This window comes from Solanum verrucosum, unplaced genomic scaffold, assembly GCF_900185275.1.
Source record: "Solanum verrucosum unplaced genomic scaffold, falcon-dt-bn FXZP01000018.1, whole genome shotgun sequence".
Classification (NCBI taxonomy): domain Eukaryota; kingdom Viridiplantae; phylum Streptophyta; class Magnoliopsida; order Solanales; family Solanaceae; genus Solanum; species Solanum verrucosum.
The window spans coordinates 1594180-1601474 of record NW_026020225.1 but is presented as its reverse complement, the minus strand read 5'-3'; the positions used below and the strand labels follow the sequence as shown (position 1 = coordinate 1601474).

Sequence of the window (7295 nt, the reverse complement as noted above, 5' to 3'; positions counted from 1 at the left end):
CATCACGTTATTTGTATTTTTACATACATCTCAGAGTTATATGTATCTTTGCCTACACACAGAGTTGACATCATGTTTTAAACAGTTTTTCTTTATAGGGAGAAGGGTCTAAAATACCCTTACAGTATCAGAATTACCCCTCGTTTACCTTTTGGCCTCAAAATACCCTTGGGGTTAACCTTTAGGGACCTATTTTGCCCTTTTGACTAATAGACTACTTAGTAAATATATTTAATTATTTAATTTATTACGTGGCATGTTGTAATTGGTTAGAAATTTAATTAATTAAAGCCTAATTTGTTTGACCCAAACCACCGGATCCACCCGACCCATCTTCAAAATACCCAACCCATCCAAATGAAACACCCATTACCCATTTCTTTAAACAAAACCCTAAATATTTCCCCCCACCATCATCAATTGTTGGATCTGCCGCGATGTTCAAGTAAAACGTGAAGAAATCGATTTGCTACTCCGATAAAGTAAGAACTGAAGACTTACTCTTAATAATTTTTATAAATATTGTGTAATGATTGTTCGATTAAATGTATTCGTAAATCGTTAGGGTTTAGTTCTATTCAATTTATGATTGCATTTCGTCTATTGTACTGTAGTGTTGTGAAGTTTGTGTAGTGTTGACATTATACATTGTTTTCTTATGTTAGGGCCTTTTATTGCTTTTACATGCTTTATAGATTTTTTTCTCGAGTGAGGTATGTGTGTGACTAGTATGTGTATGACTTTATTGTTCCCAATTTGTGCACTTTTTTGCTTGTTTTAGTGTTGTATTCTATGTGAAGTTGAAATAAATAATGTTAGTGGTCCCTATATCTTTACTACCTTTATCTTCAAATTAAATAATGTTAGTTTTCCTATAACTTGTTTTGTTTATGGCTAACAATTCCTTTTCACTTTTTTTGTCTGCCATGTAAAAAATTTGAAGAATGACCGAAAAAGTGGATTTAGTATTTAACTATGGGGGCAAGTGGGTCCTTTCTCCTCAAGTTGTATACATTAAAAAATTGGATGAAACCTGGCATGGTTATGATGTGGATTTGCTGTCATATATTGACATTTGCTCAGAGTTCATTGAGAAATATGGGTTTAGGGCTGTGAAACAACTGTTAGTAACAGGGCCAACTGGTAGATATTATTTGCTTGAGGATGATTCAAGCATTAGGACTCTACAATCTGTTCTGTCTAGTCAGTTTAGTATCCTTCAATTATTTGTTGTAGATGAGGGTGAAGCTACTGTTGTTATTCCTAATATTTGTGACTTGAACAAGCCTTACCCTGCTGTGCCAGTAGAGGTAGCAACTGATTGTGAATCAAATGAGGAGGATGAGGATCAGAATGAACCTATTCCTAGTGATTACAATAGTGATGAATTGGAAGTCTTTAGAAAGGAAAAAAACAGAGAGATCAGTGACAAGCTAGATAGATTCTTAGAGTTGGAAAAGGGTATGTGCTTTAAAGATCTTAAAGAAGCTAAAAGAATTGTGAGTTTTTACTCTATTGTTAGAAAGGTTGCACTTAAAGTTGAAAAAAGTGACTCTACAAGATTGAGATACTTGTGTGATATTGGTTGTCCATTTGAGTATTTGATATCTGAAGATAGGAAAAATCAGGGATTCAAAATTAAAACCTTGAACACCAAACACTCATGTGGTGAAAATGCTTTTAAGAATAGAAGAGCCACTCAACTAGCTTTAGCACACTACTTCAAGAAAAAACTTCAGAATAATCCAAAGTACAGTGTAAATGATATGAGACAAGATTTGGATGATAATTTTAATTTGAACGTTAGTTATTCCAAGATGAAGAGGGTTAAAAGGCATTGTGTTAGAGAAATTGGAGGGTAGCTACATTGATGAATTCAATAAGTTGGAGGGCTATGCAGAATTGAGGAACATCAACCCTGGTACTGATGTTATCATAAATATATCTAGAGATGCTTTGGAACAAGGAAAAAGAAGATTCTTAAGAATGTATGTGTGCATTCAAGCTTTAAAAAATGGTTGGAAAGGAGGTTTGAGGCCTTTTATAGGGCTAGATGGGACTTTTTTAAAAGGAAAATGCAAGGGAATCTTGTTGGTTGCAATGGGACAAGATTCAGTGAAACACTTCTATCCATTTGCTTGGGCAGTGGTGGACAGAGAGACATCTAGGACATGGAAATGGTTTATTGAGTTGCTGAGAAATTCTCTAGACCTTGCAGATGGTGAATGAGTAACATTCATGTTTGATATGCATAAGGTAGTTGTTTCTAATTTTAATAAGTTTCTGATTTTCAGTTAAATTCTTATACAAATAATACATTAACTTGTTATGATTTTTATTGTTACAAGGGCTACTGGATGCTGTTAGTCAGCTGTTTCCTAAAGCACATCATAGATGGTGTGCAAGGAACATAAAAGCTAATTGGAGCAAGGTTTGGAAAGGTGTACATATGAGAAAGTTACTGTAGTGGTCTGCCTGGAGCACCTATGAAGAAGAATTTCATGATCAATTAAAAGTCATGGGTGTTGTGTCTAAACAAGCTGCAAAGGATTTGGTATGGTACCCTGCACAAAACTGGTGCAGGGCTTATTTTGACACTGTCTGCAAAAATCACTCATGTGAGAATAATTTTACCGAGTCATTCAACAAATGGATTCTAGAAGCAAGGGCAAAACCTATAATCAAGATGTTAGAAAATATTAGAATCAAGGTAAGTTGTTACTGTTTATATTATCATATTTTATATTATCTTAATCTAACTATTAGGTTCTATGTAGGTTAGATTAATGTGGGATAATACTGAAAATTAGAGTTTGGGTTGTTTACAGTTTGGTGATTTTGAGTTTTCAGCTCACAAAGTTGTAATTTTTCTTATTCTTTTCAAATTCTGCTACTTTTTGTTGTGAACTATGCCCTTGTTTTTCTTTATTTGAATCTCTTGGGTATTTACAAAACGAATTTATCAGGAACTAAATTTTACATTTGAGATTAAGGCCTTAAAGAGCAGTGCTCAATTCTCTGTATATTTATTTTCATTGATAGATCTAGTGTTTTAATAGAAATAGCAGAATATAGTTTGATTTGATTGTTATATTGATAGGTTATGTTGATCTTACTGTTGTATTGTTATATAGATTATGAATAGGTTGCAAAAACTTGAAGAAGAGGGTAAAAATTGGAAAGGAGATTTTAGTCCATATGTCATGGAGTTGTATAATGATTTCAACATCATTGCACAATGTTGTCAAGTTCAATCTAATGGAGACCAAGGATATGAGGTAGTTGAGGGTGAAGATAGGCATGTGGTGAATCTTAATAGGAAGAAGTGTACATGTAGGACATGGGACTTGACTGGTATACCATGTCCTCATGCCATTAAAGCATATCTTCATGACAAACAAGAACCACTGGATCAGTTGAGTTGGTAGTATTCCAGAGAAGCTTACATGTTGGTATAAATGCATAAAATACAACCTGTTAGAGGTGAGAAGTTCTGGAAAGTTGATCCTTCTCATGCTATGGAGCCACCAGAAATACATAAATTGGTAGGCAGGCCAAAACTTAAGAGAAAGAGAGAAAATGATGAGGCAAGGAAAAGGGAAGGGGTGTGGTCAGCTTCAAGAAAAGGACTAAAAATGACATGTGGACATTGTAGTGCAACAGGTCACAACCAAAGAAGATGTCATATGGTATGTAATTTTCTTTACTTGGTCAATATTTACACTACTTAATACTATATCTAACTAATTTTGTCATTTTTATAGCTTCAAAGATCAAAACAACTAGCCCAAGATGTGCCAGTGTCAGCACCCCAAGCCAGTCAAGAAGAATCTGGTAGTGTCTTCATGCCTACTCCTGGCTTTATTGCTTCTTCAAGTTAACAGAGTAGCCAACCTGCTGGTCCTTCAAATTCAAATAAAATTGAAAAGAAACCTATTGGACCTTCAAAGTCAAAGAGAAAAATAGTTGTTGATGAATCTGAGGATGAGCAACATGTTGCACCTTCAAGTGCAGTTGCTGATAAGGATAGATGTGAGCATGAAAGTGAAGACGAGCAGACAATTGTAAGGCCGAAGGCAATTTCTGAAGCTAGGACTAGGCATCAAGCTAAAAAGATACAGATTCGACCAACTGGTACCAGGAGGATTGACTTCAAAGGACATGACAATGGTGTGAGCATTCCAACTAATCTGCCATACTCACCAAGAAAATTGGCATGGAAAGGAAAAGAAACTATGACTTCAAATCAGTTGACAGTTGAAAAGGAGACCAGAATTGGCAAATTGAACGCAAAGAAAGGAAAAGAATCTACGAATTCAGATAAGTTGACAGTTGAAAAGGAGAAAAGAATTGGCAAATTGAAGGCAAAAAGGGGTGGGAAGAAGTAGTTGCATTATGAAGTTGGTGTTTTGTTTTCCAGTGTTATGTAATGGCATGATGAAACTTAATATTTTGACTTTTTTGATGTTACTCTGCCTTGAACAAGTGTTTGTAAGTTTTTGTGGGTTCAAAATATATGACAATGCCATTACTACTTATCTATGTAGTTGTTGTTTTTTGTTTTCCAGTTACATTATGTATGTTGCTTTATCTAGGAAGATGTCTTGATGGTAGGCTTAAGAGATCTTGTGAGTTGTGAATCCCCAGTGATATTTCTTTTGAACTAGAGTGAGTTGATAATTTCTATTGTTGGGAGTGTTTCTTTAATTTTAGCTGTCTACGAAGCTGTACAGCCGACAAAATGGCTGAGAGCATATTATACTATTAACCTGCATTTGTGTAAAATTAAAAAGCAATCCATAATTTAGATGCTGTAAAAATTTGCAGATTGCAGATTGCTGTAAAAATTTGCAAATTGCAGATTGCTGTAAAAATGCAGATTGCAGATTGCTGTAAAAATGCATATTCTGTAAATGGTAAAAATGCAGATTGCTAACATTAACGAGATTAGTAACTTTTCCATTACAATCAAGAGATCAACAAGATTGCTAACAACTTTCAACAAGCAAAACACGATGGCATTACTTCAGTTGTAACCGGTAGAATGCTAACATTACATCAAAATACTAACGACTACACCACACTACTAGAACAGAGCTACACCAAACTGCTAACGACTACACACTACTAGAACAGAGCTACACCAAACTACTAACGACTACACACTACTAGAACAGAGCTACACCAAACTACTAATGACTACACACTACTAGAACAGAGCTACACCAAACTACTCACGACTACACATTACTAGAATAGAGTTACACCAAACTACTCATGACTACACATTACAAACGATCCAAGAAAAGAAGTTCAAACATAACTACAATACACTACATCAACTTGGCAACTACAAAACCAACAATAATATCCCAAAAGATCAGAAGCAAGCTTATCAATTGAAACCCTTTCAATTTCCACTTCAGTTTATTATCATCCAAGTTCTTCAAATTAGAACATTCAATATGATGTTCCTACTCCAAGTTTGAAACTTTATCCTCCAAATTTGAATTTTCAAAAAAAGTCATATCATTCAAGTTAGAACCAATGTTTGGTTTATGAATTTCAATGCCACCTATTTCCTTTAGGATCTTCTTCAATCGGTTTCTTTCCTTCAGAATTGAATCTAATTCAATCTTTTGGTTGTGAGTCATCAATGACGCATGACTTGGAAGTTTACTATCGATCCAATCCAATAACCACAAGAGAATGAGCCACGATGACAACATTTGAAGAATCGACGTCCACCATTCTCACGGGTCATAGCAGTAAAATATTTTGCTATCAATCCACACTTACATGTATGAGACTCAACTTGTTGAGGAGAAGAAACAAAAGAAGATGTCAACATTGAAACACCACAAAATTTAACAAATCTAATGAAGAAGATGATTTCCGAAAGAGATTCAAGGACTAACGGATGATGTTTGGGGGAAATATTTAGGGTTTTGTTTAATGAAATGGGTAATGGGTGTTTTATTTGGATGGGTTGGGTATTTTGAAGATGGGTCAGGTGGATCCGAGTGGATAAGGTGGTTTGGGTCAAACAAATTAGGCTTTAATTAATTAAATTTCCAACCAATTACAACATGACACGTAATAAATGAAATAATTAAATATATTTACTAAATAGTATGTTAGTCAAAAGGGCAAAATAGGTCCCTAAAGGTTAACCCCAAGGGTATTTTGAGGCCAAAAGGTAAACGAGGGGTATTTTTGTATCAATTCTGATACTATAAAGGTATTTTAGACCCTTCTCCCTTCTTTATATTGCACTTGTTTTTAAACTGCTTTATATTGAAATGAGTTCAACTATGTTGTGTTGAGTTGAGCCAGGTAAGTTCTTCAGTTCCTTTCAGATTCTTTTCAAGCTTAAGTTGTGTTTAGCATTTCAACTCGCATACTCGTACATTCAATGTACTGATGCCAGTTGGCCTGCATAGTCTTATGATGCAGACGCAGGTAACTAGGATCAGCATCCAGTGCATCGTTGATTCAGTGAGCAGTTTAGAGTCTGTTGGTGAGCCTCTTTGCATTTCGGAGGATCCTTTTTATTGATTTCAATTTTATTAGCTAGTTCTTTAGGATGTCGTGGGCCTGTCCTGACATCCCTCTCAGTTGTTTAGAGGCTTCACAGATAGAAAGTCAGACAGTTAGTAGTTCAGTTATCTTTAAATTTTCATTTCATATGTTAAAGACTTGAGTTTTCCTTAATGGCCAGCCCCGCCCACGGTGTAGGCTCAGGGCGTGACATGAGTTGTTTTAGAAATACATTTAAATGGCTTGAAAATGAAACAAAAAAATGACTTGCTTTCCAAATTCATTATTCTTTAGGCTATATGTAGATGATTTAGGGTGAAATTTATTAATGCACTTGCCAAATACTCCTTCTGGTTTAGATTACGTGAATTGTTGAGATTTTTTACATAATTCAAAATAAGTGGATTTTTCAAAATTCAAGAAAATGGTTGAGACCTTTTTTTCCCATATGTATCCTTCTTTTAATGGGGTTCTTAACTCCTTTACATTATCTAGTATAATAGTTTAGTAATAATCAAAAGGGTAATAGTGTAAAAGTTGTTTATTTTTTTAAAAAAATTATGTCCTTCAATATTTTTTTAAGGGACATGTCAACCCCAACAATTCACTTAATATGGACTAAATTGAAAAAAAAATATATTAATACTAAATTACTTATTTTCCGAAACAAAAATAGTGTTTTCATCCCTTGAACCAAAAACACTTTTAGTTAAGAAATATTTCTGTGTTATTTCTGGTAGGTGGAGAATGGTACA

At 34.5% G+C, this 7295-nt stretch overlaps 2 pseudogenes; both read left to right on the top strand.

Annotated features, from left to right (window-relative positions):
- Positions 1–944: 944 nt before the first annotated feature.
- On the top strand, positions 945–2168 carry LOC125831888 (uncharacterized; annotated as a pseudogene).
- A 1511-nt stretch (positions 2169–3679) lies between these two features.
- Positions 3680–4936, top strand: LOC125831887 (uncharacterized; annotated as a pseudogene).
- Positions 4937–7295: the final 2359 nt, after the last annotated feature.